The sequence below is a fragment of the Labrus mixtus genome, chromosome 19, assembly GCF_963584025.1.
Source record: "Labrus mixtus chromosome 19, fLabMix1.1, whole genome shotgun sequence".
Lineage (NCBI taxonomy): Eukaryota > Metazoa > Chordata > Actinopteri > Labriformes > Labridae > Labrus > Labrus mixtus.
Window position 1 is genome coordinate 4,125,788 of NC_083630.1, and position 24,800 is coordinate 4,150,587.

Here is a 24,800-nt window from a genome sequence, read left to right on the forward strand (position 1 = left end):
AATGGGTCACGTTCCTCCTTCATTCATCCCCTCGCTCTTTTTTTTGTTTTCATCTGCACGCCCACGCCGAGCTCTAGTACAAAGTGTTTCTTTCATCTTCCTCCTAAAATCTGTTGTTCTTGGTCCTTTATTTTGCGCGTCTCATGGGCAGATTTCAGTGCAGCCCCTGTGCGGATGTGAAGAGGTTGTTTATGAGGTTATGGTCGGGGGGGGGGGGGGTTTAACATTGGAGATGAATGGGGGAATACTCCACACCTCTTCTCTCTGCCCACACAGACACTGATAGGAGGCTCACTGAGCTTCAAATGGCCTCAGACTGTCCGTCGTATCTGTGTGAGCCTCTCAGGCTGGGTGTAATGTAAGTGTGTGTGTGTGTGTGTGTGTGTGTGTGTGTGTGTGTGTGTGTGTGAATTTGTGCTTCTGTCTAATGTATGCACACTTGTCTTTACTCTTCATTAATTGCATTTCTTTGTCTACCTGTTCTTCATGCTGTCGCTGTACCTGCACTGACACAAGTGTTTGTCTGCATACTTCATATGTTTTTCTGTATGCATGTGCGTTCTTGCTTGTTTACCAGACTGCACATCTAACCTCCCCTCCCTGCTCCTCCACATTAGCTCATGCTACCGATAGAGAGCTGCGATAACGCGCTACTATCAAATCAAACGAGCCGTAGAGGGGGGGCTTGGAGGAAGAACTCCTTCTCGTCTTCCACCTATCTCCCTCTCTCATCCTTCTCTCCCTCCATCCCCATGTTAAACCAATTAACAGTAATTACCAGGCCACCCCAGGCGCAGCCTCTTTCTGCTGGCTCCGCTGTTTTGTCCTCATCACCACGCCGACACGAAGGAGGCTCCGAGACGTGTCGGGAAGCAGGTCATTACTGTTTATTAGCTAAGGGAGGCTGATTTCCCCCGATGGGCCGTGTTGGAGCCTGCTGAAGTTCGGACGTTTGGTCCCGCAGCTGACGTTACACATCAGTCTGTGTTTTAGTGATGCTGCTGTACCGTTAGCGTCATGTATAGCACAAGTTTAGAAACAAAGGGATGACATATTATTCATTTTTCAGGTAGACTTTTACAAAGTCATGTCAAGTGAGGGAAGTACAACCCTACTGCCCGTGTTAAGCGACCATCAGAGTAGTCAAAAAAGTGACCTTTGGTCTTGAAACAGTTCTGCAGTAGAAACATGTACAGCTGTGATGAGATGTAAACAGGTCCATTTCCTCTAGTGCAACTTGCTTTGGTCCAACGTGTGCTGCAGGAAATAGCTCCAGAGATTACAGGAGTCATTGGAAGTTACATCACATTTATTTCTGTTTGCATCCTGTTTCTAAAAGCGATTTAGCGCAGTGTAAAACATCAACATGTCTTCATACAACTGTCTGTGTAATACCAGATACTAAAAAAGTTTTGCACAATGTTTTCTTAGGGCCCGTGTCCACCTAGCGTTTTTTTTTTTCTCGGGCAGAAAGAGCTGGCTGTACGCTCCGGAGTGTTAGCATGAAGTGTTTATACGCTGAGAAGAAAAGTGCTGCACCTCCGTCCTGTCTCCATGACAACAGTCTGTTGACAATGGCTGCTGTATGACCGCCACGGCTCCGTTACTTTTTACTGCACGTTTTTTTTTCTTCTTCAGATCGTTTATTTCCCGATCAGACTCAGAGCGAGGAGGATACGAGATGTGATCTTTAGGGGTGGTCAAACTACGGGGAATACATACATTTGGAAAAGAGCGCCGGTGACGTCACCAGCGCCTTTCTGAAAAGTTGGACGATTTTGCAACTTCAGCGCTTGGAGTATTGATAACAACTGAAAAAGATGATGGCGCTCAAAAAAAAAAAAAGCTAGGTGGAAACGGGGCCTGATTCAGTCCTTGGTGAAAAGGTCAATACATCATTTCCAGTCCCAAACTCTGTTTTTATTTTATTTCTCATAATGACCTCAAAAGAATAAAGTTTGGATGCAAACTATATTTATATTTACTTGTTGCTTTATTTTGGGATGTACAGTATATGTTAAAAAAACCCATTTAAAACAGCCAAAATATGTTTGTCTAAGAAAATAAATCCTGAAAGATAAGAATGTGAGACACCAATCTGTTTCTTCCTGTCTGTGTAAAGTGATCGTCAGGGAGCGGACTCTATTATAATGTGCACAAAGATATGAAAATACTCCATTCAGCACACGGTGATAACGACTACACACACCAAATGCAGGCCTGATAGCTGTTGTGATGGATTGTCTTTCACTGCGGAAGGTTGTTTTTCATATAGTGAAGTAATAAACAACATAAATGGTTTCCGCTGAAGGGGGAATATGAGCCCTGATATCTCTGTCAGTGCTGACACTGTGCAGACTGAAGCGGCCAGATGTCTCTCATTCAGACAAGAGAAGTGTGTTGTTTATGTTCGATTCCAAAATCACTGAACATTAAAGGAGCAATATGCAACTCTGACCCCTAGTGTTTAAAACGGGTACTGCAGTCCAAATTCTAAACATTGTAGAGATCTGTCTCCCCCCTCCTCTCTAGAGTCCATGCTCACACAGGTCACCATGTGGTGGACTCTGAAGCTTCAGTGTTTATCCAGCTCTGCATGGGTCTGTAAACCTTTCTGTGTTCTAACCTCTCTCCATTTTTCAAAAGCATCTCCAATATTGATCCTAGTTTGAGCACGTTTCTGCTCGTGGAGCTTATTAGAAACATGCAGAGGCTTTTTAGGTCGGGTACAATCACTTCTATCTGAACCACTTCTCTTGCCCACTTCTATCGCTGCAAGACCTGTTGGTTTGACCTGATAACTGCTCTCATATCTGGCAAACCGAGGGGCGTCCAAAACGGCCTGTCGGGGGTCGCCTTAAAACCTTCTACCTTCTCTGGTCCAAGTACAAATCCAGAGCATTCAGGAGCAGAATCTAAAGTTAGAAGGAGGACATACTGGCTGCTGCATTGTTGTCAGAGAAGCCAGCACTTCAACATAGCATGTTTCCTTAATGTCTGATCAGATAGTAAGATACCTTTATCATTTCATTCACTACACATCTTACTGACCTTTAAAAACTATACTTATTTGATCACTGCAAAGCATGCAAGCACAAAGTGAAATGTTTGTTAGGGAACGCGATGCTGCATTAAAGTGCTCCTTTAAAGTAGAAAATTAAGAGATTTACATTTATTTTGTGTTTTTGCATGAAGGGTATAAAGTCAGCCCTTGTAATGTTGTTTGCAGAGACACAAACAATAGAATTCTTTTTTATTTTTAGCACCATTTTAAAGCTCTTTCAGAAGACGAGACTTCCAAGAACAGAACAAATACTCATCTAAATGTAAAATAGCTTGTTTTTTCCGGCCAACGTATCAAATGGAAAAACTCTAGATTTCCAAATTTGAGTGTCATCTCCCAATCGAAGCTGCGACGTCATTATGCAGCGCTGATGAGGCTCAAATTACCCTCGTGTGTCATTTGCATCTCAAAATTAGGAACAATTTGATGACATTTCATAGCAACACAAGTAGCAGGTCGTTAATATTCAAATGAGCGATTCAGCGTGGCGAGACATAATCAATCGGTCACAGATCACACATTATTCCAACAATGAGACACAATCAATCATGCTTAGCAATTTGCCTAACCCGTAATCACAGTATATGCTGAAGTCTGAAGTTTACTTGAATACAAATGAGTGTAACCCCTCCTCACTCTTTAAAAAAAAAACCACACATACACACCCCCTTGATTAATGACGGTGGTTTTATTCAGTGGTGAGGAGTGTGAGAGGTCACAGCTCAGATGACGACAAATCCCATCATGAACCGACTTTGTTTCTTTTATTAACACCACCATGGTCGACATATTAGCTCAGCCGTGAACACACATATATTCTTCACATTTCACAGTTGCCCAATGCTTCAAAAATATGAAACTGACAGGAGCCATCCAGCATCACTTCTGGAACTGTCCTGCAGGTATTTGTTGAAATGTGTCGTTGAGGTCAGAGTTCATGGACGGGACTTTCATCCAAGTTATTCTTATGTGACATCAATTCTTAATGTTGGCTTCTTTTGGGAATCCAAAGGTTTTTGACTTGGTTTTTGATGGTCACATAACTGCATGTACCAAAAGTACTCATTTGAACCTTTATCATCCAGGAGATGGTCCAGATTTTTTGACTGGTATGCAGTGGTGGTTCTAGACCACTTTTCCTGAGGGGGCCAAACTGGGGCCAGTTGTTTTGTCAGAGGGGAGCATTAAACCCAGGTGAAAAATAGACAAAGATGATCGCAAAAAATTATATTTTATGCCAAATAATAGCACACATCATAAAATACCACAACATAAAATACCATGATTTATATTTGTTTCAGTATTTAATACTAGATTGTTGAGTCAAATACTGTGTATGTGTTATTAGGGGGGCTCTTCCTTTTGGAGGGGTGGCCACAGGGGGGACCAAGCTCAGTGTTACAGGGGCACTGGCCCCTGTTGGCCCCTGCCTAGAAACGCCCATGCTGGGATGGCTCAAGTTGTGAACTTACTCATGCAGGGGTGGCATGAAGTCTGCAGCCGTTTACAGACTGCGGTACGTCCAAGTACTTACAAATCCGCAACAGCGTAATATCGCCGTGAATTCACATTTCACCACTGCGCCACCAGCACCCTGAATGTTGCTTATTTCTTATCGCAAACTTGACTGCATTTTTAAAAAATTTGATGCAGGAAGTTGCATTTTGTTTTTGTTAATTGATCATAAAGTATGCATGTGTAAAACGTACTAAAGGAGTACCTAAAGTGTCTGCAACAAAGCTGCATATTTAACAAGTTGGGAGTTAAATGTGTTTGATATGCACACACATATATAAACACACAACCACACACGCCTCCATGACCTCCCGCGTCTGAGAGACCATGATCTCATCCTGTGAGAATCCCCCTCCTGCCCCTCCTGCCACCTCAGGGTGGGCACCTCTGTACTCAATAATTCAAAGGCTTTTTATATTTGGAGTCTTGATATTGGTGGGTGATGCCCTCCTGCAATTATGTCGACTTTAATAATAGATGAGTTGGGCGATGGGGAGTATGATGCTGAGGAGGGGGAGGAGGGAGGGGGGTCTACGCCCATTCACCAGCTTGGGATGGTTCAACAGAAGGGCTGGCATGGTAACATGATCCGAGTGATGTGAGGAGAAAGAGGGCGCTTTTTACTAACAAGGAGGACTGGGACTGGGTGTGTGTGTGTGTGTGTGTGTGTGTGTGTGTGTGTGTGTGTGTGTGTGTGTGTGTGTGTGTGTGTGTAGAAGTCTCCTGAGTGTGTGTGCAACAGATCCTGATATTAAATGCAGCTCTCACCTGTCCATGCGAAGAAGGCATTATGGTAACACATTCACTTGTCTGACCTTCTGTTTTTTGGAGTGTGTGTTTGTGTGTGTGTGTGTGTGTGTGTGTGTGTGTGTGTGTGTGTGTGTGTTTGTGTGTATGTGTGTGTGTGTGTGCAGAGAAAGTGTGTGGATCCTGATATGCCTGCTTAGTATATTCTCTCTTTTTCTTTTTTTTAAGAAAATCCATCTGTCGTCTCCTTTGGCAGCCTTTTTCTTCTCACCCTCTCTCTCTCTCTCTCTCTCTCTCTCTCTCTCTCTCTCTCTCTCTCACACACACACACACACACACACACACACACACACACACACACACACACACACAGAGTCAGTCTCAGGTTGAGGTTCAGCATGTGTCTCCCAGCTGCAGGTGGCTCAGAGGCCTGATGTCTGCAGGGCTGCAGGAGGAGCGCTGACCTGTGAAAACCTCCAGCTCCAGACTGCTCCCTCTGCTCTCTGTTCTAATTCAATAGAAGCTGCTCGGATCGAATGTAGACAACATCTGTGGGGGCTCACACTTCATCGTGGCCCCATTTGGAGACACAGAGACCCCTATTTCCCCCTCTGCTTTATTGAAGCTTTAGGCTATATGACAAGGTGCCATTTAGTGGATTGCATGAGATGACTTTAAGGATCCACACACATTTAGTTAACTGTAAATGAGAACCATCTTTTATAATCTAAATCAGAAACATCACTCCTTTGAAGTGTTATCTCAAGACGCTAATGGGATAATATGCAAGCAGGATTTCTCCTTTGTATTCCTCGTGTTCCTGTTGTCCACACTTCCTTGCCGCTGAGGTGGAGGTCTGAGCAGGCTGAGCATGAATGAGGACGACGGTGGTTGTTGGGAAGACTCAGTCTGATGGTGGTGGCTGGGCGTCAGGGACGTCGGGTGGTGGTAGTGCCAGATCATCTCGCTGATGTTTGGCAGAGCTCCCTCTACTCGAAATAACGGTCAAACGCTGCCTTAATCAGGCGATTTGATGATGTCATTGCATCACTTTGCCGTGTGAAACAGCAAGTTTGGATCAAACAAAATATCATGTTAGGTAAAAAAATGTAAATTAGTGGTTAGTACACACGCCTGATGTACGGAGGAATAATCTTCCTAGCTGACGGCCACAGGTTAAAATCCAACCTGTGGCTCCTTTCCTGCATGTCATTCCCCACTCACTCTCTCTCTCTCTCTCTCTCTCTCTCTCTCTCCCCGGTTTCCAATTCCAGAACAAAATACCAGAACAGTGACCACCTGTACAGTATCCTCTTGTTTGTGTGCAATCAGAATGTCTCAGTTTTTGGACTTCTTTATGAATCCGTCTTCTTTTTATGAACTCTTGTTTCACCAAACACCAGTCAGAAAAATGTTCTGGAAAAACATCCTCATCTGAAAATGTATATTTTCTCATAGTAGTTTCCAAAACGATGGTCACGTCACAAACCATAAACCAGAAAGAAGAAGGAAAATCAGTATTTTGAGAAGCGAGATCCGGCACGTGTATTTCCTTTTGCTCAAAACATGTCAGTTAAAAAATTATTCTGTATGATGGAATATAACCTGATTTAGGCTTTGTGAAGTGCACCAACAAATGTTTTCTTATTTCTCCTTCATATAAACACCATATCTGATCACATCTTCGAGGAAAAAAAATCATACATTTTGGGCTCACCTTTTACACGAGGTTGTGATCATACAGCTGTCGTAAACAACATGTTATCATTCAGCAGTTTCAGAGGTAATGTATCTGAGATCACAGACGTGCTGTTGCTCATCTCTTCTGTTTTCCATCAGCCATGATCCATCTGATAAAAATAGAAAAAATGGCAGAAATGAAAAAAAAAAAGGATGTCTTTGTCTGGGGATGCTGGGAGTGGAGGAAGGTGCAGGGCGGAGGTTCAGGAGAGGAGGAGGTGAAGGGGGGGGGCAGGGCGGAGGTATCGTATTACCTCCCTCCCCCTCCGCCCGTCATGCTGTCTCCTGGTTTTATCAGTCCTCTGCACCTCCAAATTAAATTTGTCCTGAGAAGGGGTGAACAGTGGGGGAGGAGGAGGGGGGGATGGCTCCATCAGAGTAGCAGGGGCCCCCGAGGAGGCGAGCAGGCCACTGACGATGACAAGCCAGATGCAATCAGGGATCTGACCTGAGCGTGTGTGTGTGTGTGTGTGTGTGTGTGTGTGTGTGTGTGTGTGTGTGTGTGTGTGTGTGTGTGTGTGTGTGTGTGTGTGTGTGTGTGTGTGTGTGTGTGTGTGTGTGTGTGTGTGTGTGTGAGAAAGGAGAAGCCCATCCTGGAGATAAACATAGTGTAGCATCAGCGAGGCCCTCAGGCCGAACCAAGTGCACACTTCCTGTCTGCTGTGTGTGTCCACTCACACAGAATTGATTCATCTGACCCGTCAGACGGAGCATCTCCGACTTGAGTTTCCTGTCTCAGAGCAAACGGCAGCGTCTGTCAGAGGAGCCGATGGACAGCAGATGAAAGCGGCAACATCCTCTCAGGGATCCTTGAATGCTGTCGAGTATCCAGGATGGACGAGCTCTAACCTGTCAGTGCTCCTTACCAAGTTTAAAAGGGTCTTTACATCGCCTCATGTATAAAGAATTTGGAGAAACGGTTCAACGGTCATCATTTACTCTGAGCTATTGTCTGAAGAGAAGTGCAAAAACTCAAATCTAAGCAAGTGTATTTATCCACTCACAAAATGCTTAATTACACTTGTCATGAGCCACATTTAGCTACAAGTTTTGATAAACTGATCTGATCTAAATCTGATTTTGAGATATTACAGGCGAAACAAGGCCTGAGATGCTTGTAATAATTAAAAAAAATCTTCCAACAGGCGGACAAATTCTACACAAGTTTCTTAAATATGACATTACATCTCATTTTAAGAAACTGCAAGTCAGGAAGACTCACAGAAGACCGGACATGACCGCCTCACACCGAACCACGGCGATGACCCGAAGCAGGAAACTACTGCCAAACTCTGGTTTTTAGAAACTTTCCTACAGAAGTGAAGTCACTTCAAAAGTGTCGGGATGGCATATATTATCACCAAACAAAATGTAATGCGGAAACCTTTTTTTTTTTTCTTCAGACGAGCGTAGTGAACAGGTGAATAATCTCTGCTATAACTGGAACCCTGTTAGCTCTGAATCTCTAAATCCATTTTCGCTCCGAGGAGGTGTCAGAAGAGGCGCTCACACTGAACTATTCATGCAAACTCTCCTCAGAATTCAAACCTGAGCTCAGCCTGCTAAAGGTCTCTCTCTCTCTCCCAACACCGTGTGTTAAAGTTATTTCAAGAATCTCAGCACAGGAAACTCCTTACAGAGAATAATTCACCCCGCATGCTTTAGCACCATCCCTCCTTAAACACACAGAGCTTTTAGTGTACCCTCATGAGGAGCTCTGTTAGTGTTAGCATGCAGCTGGGGAGCTCTATTGTTTGCACTCTCAGAGTTTTGCTTGGCATTTTGTCTTGTTTTCTCTCCTCTTTTATTTATTTTTTGGTTTTGTTTACTCAGACATCTCAGTGAAAAGGTCGATCTCCCGTTGGGCCCCGCTGTGAAAAAAAAAATAACCGCAGTGTTTGAACCCCCCAGCATCTGACAGCTACAAGCACCGCGCCTCCAATTTCTATTGTCCCACAAAGTGTAAAAGCAGACGATGAGCTTTTGTGGGACGTGAATCCTTCAGAATAAAAAGGTTACTCTTAATTGAGAGAGCGTCGATGAGGCCCTTTGATGGATGCAAAGCGTTCGGCCTGTTGTTGAGATAAAGAGGCCACGTTGTCCCGCTTTGAGATGTACAAAGAGTTATAATGAGCTGCTGCTATGCAAACACACAAACAGACACACAAAGCACACACCCCTGAAATAAAACACACACACATATTCCCTGGTCGACTGTCTGTCGGTCCTCGGTGAGTGATGAATGGAGCAGGAGGACTCGGGGTGCGAGGCCTGGCCTGGCTGACTGATAGAGCCATTGATTCTAGCTCTCTCTCTCTCTCTCTCTCTCTCTCTCTCTCTCCACACACACACTCCTTTCCTATCTCCGATGTGACAGTGCTTCTTTTCAGACCTCTTAATCGGCCTGACGTTGACTAATTGAATTCGTTAACGGGCGTCTCATTGTGCTCCTGGTTATTTACAGGTCCATTTAAAAAGCAACAAAACAGAGGAAATGTCAGGTTACAGTTTGAATGACATTATGTGAAAACACAGACTGTGCGTGTGTGTGTCTACGTCCGAGTGTAACATTTTAAACACACACACACGTACTATTTAAAAGCCATGAATGATTAAGTGCTCAGCCTAAAAGCAGTTGGCCCCCCCCCCCCCCCCCCCCCCCCACCCATTCACTCCAATTGACTTTGTTTTATGGCAGACGATGACAAAGAAAATGAATCATAACCTACTTAACGTTTTGTGTGTGTGCACGTGTCAGTGTGTGTGTGTGTGTGTCAGGCAGGGTTAACCAGCCTATAGGAGGAGGAGCACCCGAGGGAGGGCTTTTATTCCAAGCCAAATAAAATCCTACATCAAGCATGGCTTCAAAAGCTTTCCCCGAGGCCTCTTTAAGAAAATATCAACGCCCCATATTCCAAATCCAGAGAGTTTAGAGTTCTGGGAACGGCCCCCCCCCTCCCCCCGCCCTCCCCTCACAGACTCGAGACTATTTGGACGTGTCATGAAATCTGCTTTTCTTACCCTCTCATTAGTTCTCTGTGATTTATTGAATTAATTTTGAGTGTGTTTGGTTCTGGAATAACACTTTGGGGCAGTGTTACATTCGACCTGTGCAGCTATCTGTTTTCATTTCCATGTTTTTTTTTTCATAATGGCCTCATTGAGATTTTTATGTAAGCCCTGAGAGGGGAGCAAAAAGGGGCAAAACAAATCTGGTCTTTATGTTTTATCACCTGTGTTTATGACTTAAGGATGAAACCTCCTAATTCTTTGAGTCATCATAAAACTGATGATTCCTTTAACTTTTTAAAGCCCCTGAAAAGACGTGAAAATGACTTTTCAGTGGGTGTCAGAAATGTTTCCAAGGCTCATTTATCTTTGTTTTAATAGGACAAAAAGATGTTGTTGGATCATTTTGGCCAACTACTTCTTTCTTTACTAGAAAGTCAGGGAAGTGACAAAATGTTTTTTTAGTTGTGGGAGGAAAGAAATTCTCCAATAATTGAAAAAAAAAAAAAATTGAAAAGAAGAAGTACAAATTAAAACCTTTCCAGTATCCTTCGTCATTATGTTGTTGGCAACTTCACAGTGATGTCCACTTTGAGGCTGTAAGCATTTTTGGTTTTTCAAAGGTTTATTTTTGGGCTTATTCTGCCTCCATTTAGAGACAGGACAGGTAAACACAGGTGATAAAACATAAAGACCAGATTTGTTTTGCCCCTTTTGCTCCCCTCTTAGGGCTTAGAGAGAGAGAGAGAGAGAGAGAGAGAGAGAGAGAGAGAGAGTGGGGAATGACATGCAGGAAAGCAACCACAGGTCGGACTCGAACCTTGACCGCCCGCCCGGAGGACCCCAGCCTCCGTGAATCTTTTGGTGAAATATTTTAGGAAGAAAATCATTTACTGTTTAACAACTCTAAATGTACCTTTTCACCTTTGTTGCTGAAGGAAAACATGATAACTCCAGTGCAAAACATATTTGAAAAAAATGTCTTAAAATATCAACTACCTTGTAAAAATGTTATTTTTGTTTGAGCAGTTTAATAGTTTTCTTGTATTTCTCAATACATACCAAACTGAATCACGCCGATAGTCCTCAAGGCTATCGGCGTGCACTGCATGCACTGCATGTAAAGCCTCCGTACAGTGGGCGTGACCTAACCGCTGGGCCATCAGTGCCCCCAGCAGTTTCTCTTTGAGGAGCTTAAAGGAGCGTGGCTGTTTCATACTGGAGTCAATCAAACACCTGCACTGCAGAAGTTTAATTATTTAAGTAAGTTTAATTACAGCGCTCCGATGCTTTTATTCATTTAGCTCCTGTTTTTAATTTAGTCTGATTATGTTTGCAGAGCACACTCACATCATCTCTGCGTGTGCTCCGCCTGTCTCTGTCTCTCTCTCCTGCGAGCCCTGACCGTGTCACAGCTCCACGCTTAATTCAGACGCCCCCATGATGCCGCCGTGTTCGGGGCAGAGCTGGATGGGGTCCAGGTGTGTGAATGAGCGCCATCCAAAACTCTGTCATGTGATTTCTTTTACCGCCAGAACAACAGACTCTCTCTCTCTCACACTCACATTCACACTGTGCAGCTCACTTCTCTGGATGTTCTTAAATGTTTGAACCAAATGTCCTTGTAGTGGGACCACAGGAAGCGCTTGAATGGGTCAGAGGGTCAAATGGTTAACATGTTGGATGTGTTGCACCCCAGGGTTGAACTTTTCCTGACAGGTGGGTGTGGAGGAAATCTAAGAGTAACAGGGGACGAGGGAGGAAGTACTAAGAGGACAACCTGCACGTTGTGTGCATGTAGCGCTCAGAGATTTGTTACCTCTGAATGATGTCTTTCATGGAGCGGAAAAATAAAAGTTGCTGCACATTCAACGACCGCTCCAAGCATGGGCGCTTCTAGGCAGGGGCCAACAGGGGCCAGTGCCCCTGTAACACTGAGCTTGGTCCCCCCTGTGGCCACCCCTCCAAAAGGAAGAGCCCCCCCTCATAACACATACACAGTATTTGACTCAACAACCGGACTCACAATCTAGTATTAAATAATTGTTACTGAAACAAATATACATCATGATATTTTATGTTGTGGTATTTAATGATGAGCGCTATTATTTGGCATAATATATATTTTTTAAAGCGATCATCTTTGTCTATTTTTCACCTGGGTTTAATGCTCCCCTCTGACAAAACAACTGGCCCCAGATTGGCCCCCTGAGTAAAAGTGGTCTAGAACCACCACTGGCTCCAAGGGCACGTACATCTTGTCAGGCGGCATTAGCTTTGGGAATATGAGCTCAGGTTAGGGCTGTGGCTCTCAAAGCATCCTTAAAAATCTTCAGAGGAAGCCACGTTCTTACTGAGAGGATTGTAGAGATTTGGTATTATAACTGAAAAACTGGCGTCTAACTTTTGCCCGAAGAAGAAATGTGTGTGTTTATGAAAGTGGTTTGCTGTGGACAGGTCGTCTGACCGTCTGTTATTGTTATTAGGATTAAAGGAGAGAGGACACCTCAGTGCAGGTAGGGTAAGACTGAGGAAATGATTGTTGCATTGAGACACAGAAGAAGCGCAGACACAAAAACAGTCTGAGAGAAAAGCAGACATCTGTTCTTTCAGAGGAAATGATTTCAGTGCAGCAGCTGCTCAGACTTCTTTATGTTAAGCACGTTGTTTTGACACTGTGTGTTTTGAGTGTTTACTGTTCATGTTTCAGGACGAGACAGCTGTCGTGTAGAGAGGCTCTCTCTCTTTCTGTGTTTTAGTGAAAATGCAACCACATCATAGACAAACAATACCATCCTTTTGTCAACACAGGTCGCTGTTGTCTGTGAAAACATTTGACCCTGACGTGATTTGAACACGCAACCTTCTGATCTGGAGTCAGACGCGCTACCGTTGCGCCACAAGGTCTTTCTATCTTTTCACTGAAATGCAGGCTTATCTTCTTCCCATGGGAATAACAACTGTTGTGATTTGTGTTTGAGAGTCAACACAAAAAAAGAAAGTCAAGAGAGCTTTTAACACGATCAAAACGACTTTAAAGGCTTTATATGTTATTTTTTGATCCAGCAGATGTCGCCCTTGAGCACCAGCATGGAACCAAAACAACTCACGGTGCATTGTTGTGTTAGCATGCTAATGCTAGTGATCTTTATTATGCTCGTATCTTCACACTGCATGTAAATTTACCTGAAATGAGCGTGATCTAGAAACACAGTTAAGCAGTGAGTACAGTATGTTATTCTTATTTTCTCTAGTCCCTCAATTAAACAACTTTTATACTCGAGGGGAGGAGTCAGCCGGCCGTCCCGGCGATGTAAACAAAGTGAAGATAGGACTCTGAAAACTCTGAAAACATCACAGACAGTGGGACTCGGGTGTTACACCCATTGTAGACAGTCATGGCTCACAGAGTTATTTTCAGAGGATATACTTGATTTCTACTACATTACAAGTGTGAAAAGTGTAAAGAATCTCATATAAAGTTGGTTATTATAAAGTCTAATGCTACTAAATGAATACCTAGTTCCAAAATACAACCCTATCACAAAGGAAAACCCTTTCACTATATGTCCTTATAGTTGAGTGTCCTGAGGCTCTATTAGAGGCCACACTAACAACCAAAGCAGCCCTCAGGTCACCTGGCCTATCCAAGATGTGATACAAATAAAGGTGCACATAAATCTTGTACACATAAGTCGATATATTCCAAGATGCATTCTTATAACTTGACTTTAAATACTCTATAAACCCCATCCCTTCATCTCTGGGCCTACAACCCTCAGTCTCCGCCTTTGGCTCCACTCTTTCCTCCATTTCTCTCTTCAGTGTGTCTCTAATGTTTTTCTCATCATCCTGCAGGACAGAAGAGCAGCACGTCTGCGGTCTGCCCTTCCCTCAACACCCCCACAATTTGTCGGGCCAACTTCCATTTTAGGGCTGCTCCTTCAGTCCTGCACACGCGCTCGCAGCAGGATGATGTGTTAAATACCTCCACCAGCTGTTTCTCTGTTCCTACATACAGTAGCTACTTCACAAACCAGACAGCTCCGATTCAAGAGTCGTTTGATTGCTATACTGTGGAATCTCGATTGTTGCATTACGCCATGGATGAGTACATCATTTTGAAATGATAAAGAATACAGATGCATGTGAAAGCATCCATCACACACACTGTGGCCTTCCACTGTATGCAGAATACCAGATCACAGGTAAACAGTCTATTCCAGCCGTAACCTCTCGACAAATAATAGCTGGTCGCCTGGATGGGAGCTCATATAAATACCTATTAGACTACCCAATTGTCTTACTGCCAGCTTAGGGAGAGCGCCCCGGCTGCCTAAATGGAGCCCTGACTGGCATTCATCAGCGTCCATTGTCATTCTCCCTCCTGCCTCTCTCACTGGAGGTAATTGACTGGAGAATAATGCCGGCCCGATCAGTCCACCTATTGAGAGACGAGCCGCAGATTGATTAGCTCCAACGGTGGCGCGGTGAGCCGCACAGCGACTCAGATATTGTTATTCTCGGATATGAAACAGCACTAATGGAGCCGGACAAGGACTGATGATCAGAGGGGATGGAATGGAATAAGAAAAGCACTTGAAATATTACCACGGCTCGTTTATTTAAGTGGCACATTTTGCACAATGAAAAGGTTGAGCTTTCCCTAACGTCGCTTGTCATATTTAGAGAGCAGGGAGGCAATAAGTGACTTTATTATACTGACAGTCTGCCTGGATGCATTTTTATTGCTGATGGCACGTTGGTGACACCGTTGAACTCTCAATGTTAAACAGTCTTACACACAAACGGTAACGGGACCTTTGGACAACTTTATAACTCTTATACCCTGAAGAGCAACAAGCTCCAATATTTGGAGGTTAAAGGATGGTTAAATAAAGAGTCTGACTGATTAATCTGTCAGGAGGATGCGACTACCACAGAAATGTTGTAGGTGTTTAAGTTTGCATACCAAAGAAAACAGAACATTTACAGAAAACAGTTCTTTGGGTGATTTAGGGGTGGTGTCCTTACTAAGTCTGTCCAGCAGAGGGCACTCTGACTCCCCAGTTTACAATCCTCTCAGCACTGTCTGCAGCAACGAGGAAACACAAAGTTGATGGTTTAAACAAAGCAGCTCTAAGTCCCTTTGCAGAGTCATAGAGGTGCAAAAAAAATGGATCAGAGGAGTAATGACTTTAAAAAAGCAGAGGATGTGGCTGTAGAAGGAGAGACATTGGTCCCAGATTCAGTCGTGCTTCAAGCAGCCGTGAGACTTTCTTTTAACAGCAAGTTTATCACGCCGTAGTAGTTGTGATCACAGAGTGAACACTGGGCTGTCTTCGTGTCGATTAGAGTTAAATAAAGAAGACAATTGTTGGAGAGATATTGTAGCCAGCTTATTATCCACAGCCAGAAGAATGGGAGGTTATCAGTCAGGAATAGAGGGTTACACTGCTATGCACATACACACACAGAGCTATCTGAAAGTGTGCAAATGCTGCGGTCTCATAGTTGAACCTACAACTCTTCAACCCTCAACAGCCTGACCAACACGTCTAGATTTTAAAAAACTGAACAAGTTTTGAAAAAGAGAGAGAGACCGCACATACTGACTCATCATCAGAGATTTCACCATTTAGTTCCTGTGGTGTGTTGTGATGCTGTTTTGGTCACACCGTTGCTCTCCGTATGCTAATATATTCTTTTCAGCAACAACCAGAGAGTCCTGACTCTCTAAACGGGAAATCTGGCAAAATGTCTCTCAGTCAAACACAACTTCACAGTAAACAAACATGGTGGACGACGGGCAGGGAGAAACTGATAGTTTGATAGTAAAATTCACAAATAAAAGAAGTTAAACTTTGAGTAAAGACATGGAGATGGCGTACAAACTAAGAGGAGGAGGAATACAAATTGATTTGCTTGAGGTTGTTGTGCTTCCTTCTTCAGTCAGCTCACGTTCTAATAGTTATTTTCCATGTGACGATTCACAGAGTGCATGTTTGGCTGCCCTCAGGGTTCCCCCCACACAACAGTGGATCAGATTGTATATTTAAGATATATTCAGGATTTGCTGTCGGGGTGGTTACGACGACCTTCTGAGCACATCGGATCACTCTTAACACGCCTCACACCACTGGACAATCTGAGAGGATCATCTTAAGAACCATTAAAAAATCATGACTCCGCTCAGGATTCAGAAGGGAGTTATCGGGCCCAGAATCAACCTGATTATCTTGTAGTGCGTACCCTGCTGCACTGTCCATCCTCTGGAGTCCTCCCCCCTCAAACAGCTCAGATAGCGCTTCTTTTTATGAAACAGACTCCAAGCTGTTACTTTAGGAGACTTTCAGAGTGATCTCTTAAGGTGAAGCAGAGTTCATTTTAGCAGCGGGAGCTTTAGTTTGTTATCCCACCTGAAGTCTCCGAGTTAATTCACTGTACTTGGAATGCCAGCATCACTCTCATCCTCACCACCTCAGGGTTCAGTGAACTGCTTTGGCTACCTTTGTGGGGGGAATTCATCCGCTGTTTCTGTCTTCGACATAGAATACAAAAACAGAAAAGTTCTGAATTATTTCAAATGTTCTCAGGGTTATTTGACTGAACAGTGAGGTAGCATAGCAAGGCAGCTAAAGCATCACAGTCAAACTTCACTTGAGTCAGTGTAGCTGTCCGTCCTGTTTGTTTTCCTGAAAAGTCTGGCTCTTTCTATCCTCCTCCCAGTGATCGCTGCTCGTTCTGAAGCTGCCCTTGAGACAAAAGAGTGAGAGAGAGAGTTTCTGCTGATGAAAGTGACAGTGACATTGGGCTTATTGCCTAGTCAAACACACACAGCCACCGCCTCATGCAGCCTGACCCTGTAATAGAGGCCAATGAAATCTGCTTATTGGGAGCAGGGGACACGATGGTCGGCGTGGTAACTGAGCCGAAACAGTCTCATTTTGCTGCTGTCATACACAGAAAATGGGCTGACTTGAGTGTGAGCTGCGTTAGGCCCCTGTGAGGTTCACTTCTCTGCTCCGGCTCCGCCGCTCTGACACCGGGGATGAGAATTTATGCTTTTACGTTGTGAAACCCAAACGGATGTGACATCCAATTTCACCTGGAATGAACACAAACTGTGGGTTTTTATAGAGTTGTACTTTTTCCCCGGCTTCGCTTAAAGTCAAAGCAACCTGAAGCGGGGATACAAACAGACCTGCATGTACCTCGTAGAGGGAGGATGGTATTTTTCATCCTCTCCCTTTGTTTTCCACCCTGTAATCAGATAGCACTGTAATGAGGCTGTAGGGAAAGAGGAGGACAATTATGTGTTCAAAATGAGCTCAGCTCCTCTGCGGAAAGCTTTTTTTTTTGTCTGGAGGTGGCTGTGGGAGATGCTGCTTGGAAATGGCCCAGATTGCTCCCCACAGGGCTCTGCACTGATTGCTCGGTGTGATTGCAGACTGAATCCGGACATGCGCGTGGTGTTGTGTCATTTTGTCAAACAAGGGCAAAAACAATGGTCTGGCTAACCTCCTTTGTCTGGAGAGTTTGCCAAACCATTGTTCAATCATCTCTAAAGTGCAGCGCAGGTCAGGTGTCTCCCCCTGATCATCCATCATAGACCACAGCGCCCCTTCATCCCATTTCACAGAGGTTGTACATGTCATGGATTATGGTGGGCTTAGAGCTAGCATAGCCCTATCAAATGTCATCATCCTGCTGTCACAAGAGCAGCATCGCGTCTGTATTGGCATGCACAGAGCCTGGCATCACAATCCAATGCAGAGTGCTGCAAAAAAGGATTAGAATGAGTCAAATGTGAAGAGTTCGACTAAATCAAATTGTAAGCAGACAGGATGTGTTTCCTATTGTTCTGTGTGTTGAGCCGTCATGTTGATACCGCAGAACCAGCTCCACATCATCAGCAAACTTGGCTCGCTGGTATCCTCACTTTCCCCCGCTTTTTTTAAGTGAAAAAGAATACATTTAACTTTATTTTCTTGGCTGAGTAAAAAAAAAAAAACCAAGATGAAAGTAAACATGCACACACAACAACTGCAGTGTTTTTTATGTCTGCTGTCTCCCCCCTCCTCCTCCCTCCTCCCTCCTCCTTCCCCATCTCTCTGTGTGTCTTGAGGGGTTTTGGAGAGCCGAGGAAAACCCTCTTTTCTGGAAGCTTATCTATCGCACAGCTTGCCCCCCATGCAAACACCCCGCAAACGCCTCAAGACACACCAACATTAGCATAATTTCCAATTTGCTGTATATTTTTTTCAAAGCTTTTTTTCCCCTACCATGTTTACTACAAGTTCTACATCTCCAATATTGCACAAACATGGAGGGAGCGTCTCTTCTGAGCAGGAGGCGGTCTGCACAAATACTTCTTTACATCATGGCTGTGGTTGAAAATCAAGGTCAAATTTAAAAAGTCTTTAAGGGTCCAGATCAAGGAGCAGACTCATCAAAGGGCCTTAAAGGCTTTATATGTGATTTTTCACACTTAAATGTAATAGAAATCAAGTATATCCTCTGAAAATAACTCTGTGAGTCATGACTGTCTACAATGGGTGTAACACCCGAGTCCCACTGTCTGTGATGTTTTCAGAGTTTTCAGAGTCCTATCTTCACTTTGTTTACATCGCCAGGACGGCCGACTGACTCCTCCCCTCGTGTATAAAAGTTGTTTAATTGAGGGACTAGAGAAAAGAAGAATAACATACTGTACTCACTGCTTAACTGTGTTTCTAGATCACGCTCATTTCAGGTAAATTTACATGCAGTGTGAAGATACGAGCATAATAAAGATCGCTAGCATTAGCATGCTAACACAACAATGCAGCGCAAGTTGTTTTGGTTTCATGCTGGTGCTCAAGGGCCACATCTGCTGGATCAAAAAATCGAATATAAAGCCTTAAATGCTCATAAACCATGCAGGTTCATTCATTACTTTATTCAACTTGTTTGTTGTGTTATTGGCCAATTCAAAATACTGTTAAATAATTCAAAATGCAAAGATTGCTCAGTTATCAAAGTGTTGATTTCAGGGAATTAAGGATATGGCGTAAAAAAACATGTTTTCTATAATCATCATTAACATAAGTCAGGAGATATCAGAGGGTATAGTCTAACTGTAGAATATTATTGATTTACATATAATTATAATGTTGTGCACATTTTATGAATGTATTTTCCAGTTACTTCTCAGCAGACAAACCCTAACAAAATATAGCTGCTACTTTCATGAGCTCATCTCGTTATATCTGCTCGGTTTCTTTAGTGTTGTACTTTTCATTCCTGTCTTCGCAAGATTTGAACTAGAAGCCGAAAAATCTTCAGCATTTCCAATGTGACGACGGCCGTCTTGGGCTTCAAAACTCCGCTACAGAAACCAATGGGTGACATCACTGACACTACGTCCTTTTTTATACGGTCTATGGATAACAAAAGATTACTGCCCCTTGGTTTCACTCCTTATTTTTATCACTGGTATTTGCTCAAACAAACTTTGCTATAGAGATAATAATAGATAAGATAAGATAGATAATATAGAGAGTGTGGTCTTTGACATGTAAGCTAAAATCTGCACACTGACTGGCTGTTGTCACGTTTGTTCCTGCTGAATGCACTGTTCTATCTCTCCATATCATTAATCATATTTCACATGTTTAAGTGAAGCCATTTTCTCCATTATCTTTACCCTGTCTTTATATTCTTTTTAAACTGTTCTTCTTACCTCTTAGTCTATTTCTATCCGTCACAATTTCATTTTAATGGAACACTGTAGAAGCCACTTCTAGGCCAATTGTCTTCGTCTCCTCTTCATCAAACATGCATTTCTCGTCCCGATGCATTCATTTATTCACTTATCTCTGTTTTCTTCACTTCTTCAATTCTGCTGAATATCTCACTCTCTATATTGTCCTCGTGCTTTTTCCGCTCTGCTCCTCATCTGTATTCTCGATTCCATCACAATGCGGTTTTCACTTCTCTCCTTCGCTCTCTTCTTCTCTCCTTCCCCAGCCCCCTCGCCCCCTGCCTCCTCTCCGAGTAAGCGATGCTGGGGTTGCCTGGATACTTGTTTTCCTCTCTCAGTTTAAAGGGGGGGTGTGGGGGAGCATTGAGGATGGAGAGAGGAAGTGAAGGAGGTCAGCAACAATCACCACAGGGCTGAGAACCCACTGAAGGAACACGATGGGAGAGGAGAAATGGGGGGGGGAAAGAAGGGGGAAACAGAGAGGGGGGTTAGGGCAGCTGTCAGTCTGAGTGCGGTCCTGACTTACTAATTAATTTCATATCTATTTTTTAATTGCATACAGTAGCACGGTTTACACGGCTGTAGAAAATAACATCAGCGTTATCTCTGTATGTTTGTTGAATTATTGATTCATTTGTCTCGTGTGAATTATTGATAGCTCGAGAGAATGGAACCTTATCTACAGGTGAACCTCTATAATCAGCCCCATAATGACACAATACACACACACACACACACACACACACACACACACACAGGCGCACACACACACACACACACACACACACACACACACACACACACACAGGTGCACACACACACACACACACACACACACACACACACAGGCGCACACACTCCTGTCTCGCTGCAGATCTTTGCATCCTGAACCGGCCCTCTCCCCCCCCCCCCCCGCCTCACCCTTCACTTCTCCCATCATAATAACCCATGCCAGTCTCTGTTTCCAAGACAACCACTCCATCAGCCTCTCATGGCTTGGCTGCCAATAGTATTGCTGATGATGTGTGTGTGTGTATTTTTGTGATAAATACTACTGTATGTGCTGTCTCTGCTCCGTCTTGTATGAAATATTGAACATCAAGAGTCGGTCAAGATTGAAAATTGATTTCTGATGTGCTTGTGTTAAGGCAGCGGTCCATACGCAGGTGCATCCTGGGAGATATTAGAGGTTGAACTCATTAAAACTTTGTAGGTCAACACCAACTGGAAAAAAGCACACTTAAAACTTAACAGTGCAGTAACTTAACTGAACACCTTTTTGTTTTCCCTGGGTGAATACGTCTTCACCTACACTTGATTTTTTGATTTGGCTGTTGTGTTCAAACCTCTCCTGACTTATGTGTTGATATTAACCCACCTCTCTCTCTTTGTCTTTTTTTCCCGGTGCCTTCCTGCTGCTTCCCGCCGTGTGTGTGTGCGTGTTTCTTATCCACCAGGTAAGTTATTTCATGCTCCTTACTCACAGAAGCGTCTTTCATCAGTGTGTTTAAACCAAGAAGCAGCCGCTCGTGAACACAGAGCGAGCAGGAAACCAGACTCCAGCCCGCTCTTTTTTTTTTTCCTAATGTCTTCTCTTCCTCTCACTGCAAAGATGCCACTTCATCCTATCCTCCTGTTTTTTATTATTATTATTATTATTTTTAAGGGATGTTTGTCCGTCCTGCTCCACAATAAAAGGCACACGTGTGCTGGTGTGTGTTTGCTGTGAGACAGCGGTGTTGATGAATGAGCTGTCGGTGTGAGATCAGGATGGCAGCGGGCTTTGTCTAATAGGATTCTATGGAGACAGAGATCCCATAGGGGGGACGTGAGGCGTGGTCATGCTGGTCGAGAAAGGTAGACTCAGCAGAGAGAGAGAGAGGAAGAGAGATGGAGGTGGGAGGAGCAAGTGATGTATAGACCTACAGGTGCACACATGCATACATATTCATAAATGTATGCATGGTTTTCATAAACAGTATGTATAATTGCCTTCATGCATGCAGAATGTGTGTTGAACAAATAAACAGGCATGTACGTGCATGCAGATGATATGCTTGCATATGTTAAGAGGCACAAACACAACACGCTGTGTTTCAGTGGAGATGCTGAATGGTCATGAAATCTGCACATTTACTGAGGGAAGGAAAACATGGTGACAGGCTGGTAACATAAGACAATCATTTTTTGAAGTAAATTGAGTAATGCATTTTATAATAATAGATAAATCAAAAGCAGAATGAGATATTAATGCTTGTGTTTACACAATGTAGAACCATAGACTGTAAGTACGATATGACCTGCTCAGTGTGCACAGCAACACGTTCATGTCACTCCTGCAGCTGATGTTTTAAGCTTATTATTTTGATTTCTGTGAAATGTCCTAAATTAAAAAGGCAATCAAGCAGCAGGGGTGGAAACCCCATATTTGGTCGCTGGTGAAAGCGCTTTTTGTTTGTTTGCTTCATCGTCTTAGTCTGAGCTGCAGAGTCAACTTAAACTTGAGCTTTTAGTCGGCTTTGAAGACTTGAAAACCGTTTGACCACTGTTTGCACGTTTCTCTGCTCAGTGCTGATTGGTTGATTGATGTGACATCTGTTTTTTGTCCGTCTTTTGTTCTGTCTTGAAAAAAGGATCTCAATGAGAATAGTTTCCCGATAAATCAAAATGTTTTTAACTTTGGTAGAGGACATGCTTACTGGACATTTGTCATCTGCTATGTGTTAAACATAAGCAGCCCCCCCCCCCCCTCCTCCATCATCACTCTGTATGCTAAGTGGTCGGAGCTCTCGCAGGCTGCTGGGGGTTGCGCTGTTGGCCAGCAGTCAATGAGCACATTAGCCGCCGTACAGCTCTTTGACACAGCATGAGGAGCTCAGAAGCATCAAAAACACGTAATCAAAGACGAGTGTCCTGCCTGAGCACTGCCCACTTCTTCACAGTGTGACGCAAACAGAAGGAACCTCTACATGAGAAGCTCAGATGAGACCAGTCAAAAGTCCCTTTACATCTTTAAGGAAAAGCTAAAGACCCAGCTCTTTATGAACACCTACGACCTTAATGATGACGATGATGATAACAATATTATAGGATGGTTTTGATGCTGATTAGAACTCTCACGAGCAGCTGTTGAGGTTGTTGATGATGATATATTAACTTTAATTACATTAAAAAATAAAAATTGCTCTGCCTCTGGTCACTTCCTGTCAGCACCTCTGGTCACTTCCCTAAAGCTGTTTGTTTGCACTTCCTGATGTTGTCTCCTCCTCTATATCCTTGCTTGTGTTGTACTTACTCTCTGATGTTCATCACTTTGGATAAAAGCGTCGCTAAGTGAATTGTAGAATTAAATACCATCATGCTGAGTTAATGAATTTAATGCTCCTAATTTCAAAGCAATCAAGGAAAAATCAGTTGGACTAGATAACCCAGAGTGAGGCATTGTTTAGATGTGAAGCAAAAAATAAAGGATTCAAGCTCTTTTAATGTGACTAAATGACTTTAGTCTGAACTTCCTTTACCTGCTCAAAGTGAAACAACTTCTTTTACAACCTCGACACATTCTCATGAGGTACTGTGGCCTGGTGTCATTGAATGCTGTAATGTATGCAGGACAAAGTGAGAAGAAAGAAGGAAGACAACCTTAATGTATTCAAAGTATTTCAGTGTCATTGGCACCTTGAGTACCTGCCGGCAGGGTGAAAGCTGTTTCACTTTTCACTCTGAATTAGAACAGCACCCCGGAGAGAACAATATCACAAAAGAGAGGATCTGCTTCTGGTTAACTTAACGCAACGTGATAGACGTCTCTGATGTCTTTGTTTCGCCTTCGTCTACGCCTCGATCTGTTTTTAAATATATACTTGTTAACTTGAGTTCAGGGTTGTCAGGTGAAAAGAAACAAACTCAGTGTGAGAGTAAAAGTGTACTTGTAACTTTCTGCAATCCCTCTTTCTGTTGGAAATAAATGTTTAAATGTGGCCAGGGCTACAGTAAGAATTATTCCTTTTGGTCCACTCTATTGAATTTGGATTGACCCGTTTGGAGGGACTGGCTGGGGTTCACCATGCTGTTTTTGTACAACACCCACACACACACACACACACACACACACACACACACACACACACACACACACACACACACACACTTTCATTTTCTCCACCCCTCTTCCTCCTTCTCATTTTCCTCTAATTGATGGATGCCGTCTCTCACCCTGCATCCAGCATCTCTGGCAGCTTTTAAGACACTTTTAATGGGAGCTCAGAGAACCAGCAGCAGCAGCATCTTTCGTTCCCTCTTGTCCTTCAGACCAGCAGCTTTCATTGGCTCTCTTGAAGACCATTGTGTGTCTGTGAGTGAGTGAGTGAGTGAGAGAGAGAGAGGACCAGCTGTGTGGTGCGCTAATAGGCTCGCCCAGCCCGCTGTCGCCGGCTTGCACGGTCACCGCTTCCATCTCCGTTCCCCCTCGCTCTCATGCTCCCGATGGGAACTCAAGCAGCCTCCTCAAAGAGGAGTAAGACTCCGGCTTTGTTAGCTGCAGAAAGAGTAAAACATGAGGGGGCAGCCAGAGAGACATAAAGAAGACTCCCTGTAAACCTGGTATTAGAACTGTCACACTGCTCCTGTGGAGATCGGACTTTACTGGATTTCATTTACACTCAGGTTCAAATTATGGACAGTGAAAAAGCAGGTGTGCATCATTGAAATTAGATTCCTTTATTCAAACATTACATCCTCTTTATCATTTAACCCTTTCTTTTGCTTTTAACCCACAGACTGCTAGCTTCATAATTAAAAGATGGCCTCGTATGTTTCTTCTTAGATCCACATGTGACTTTAATATCTCCAGTCATTAAAAGTTAAAGGCCAGTCTACTCCTCTGTGTATCTTCAGGAAATGTTTTAAAATATGTGTTTCATACTGCTCAAACATATTCTAATGCTTTTGATCACTTTCATTTGCTTGCCATAAAGGAAC

General features: G+C 43.5%; 1 protein-coding gene and 1 non-coding gene across 6 annotated transcripts in view; one reads left to right on the forward strand and one right to left on the reverse strand.

Moving 5' to 3' along the window:
* LOC132994061 (partitioning defective 3 homolog) overlaps nucleotides 1-24,800 on the forward strand; it is a 378,183-nt gene that overhangs the window by 75,382 nt on the left and 278,001 nt on the right. The window lies entirely within an intron of this gene.
* On the reverse strand, nucleotides 12,911-12,982 carry trnaw-cca (transfer RNA tryptophan (anticodon CCA)). Its single transcript has one exon. It is a non-coding gene; the product is annotated as a tRNA-Trp (tRNA).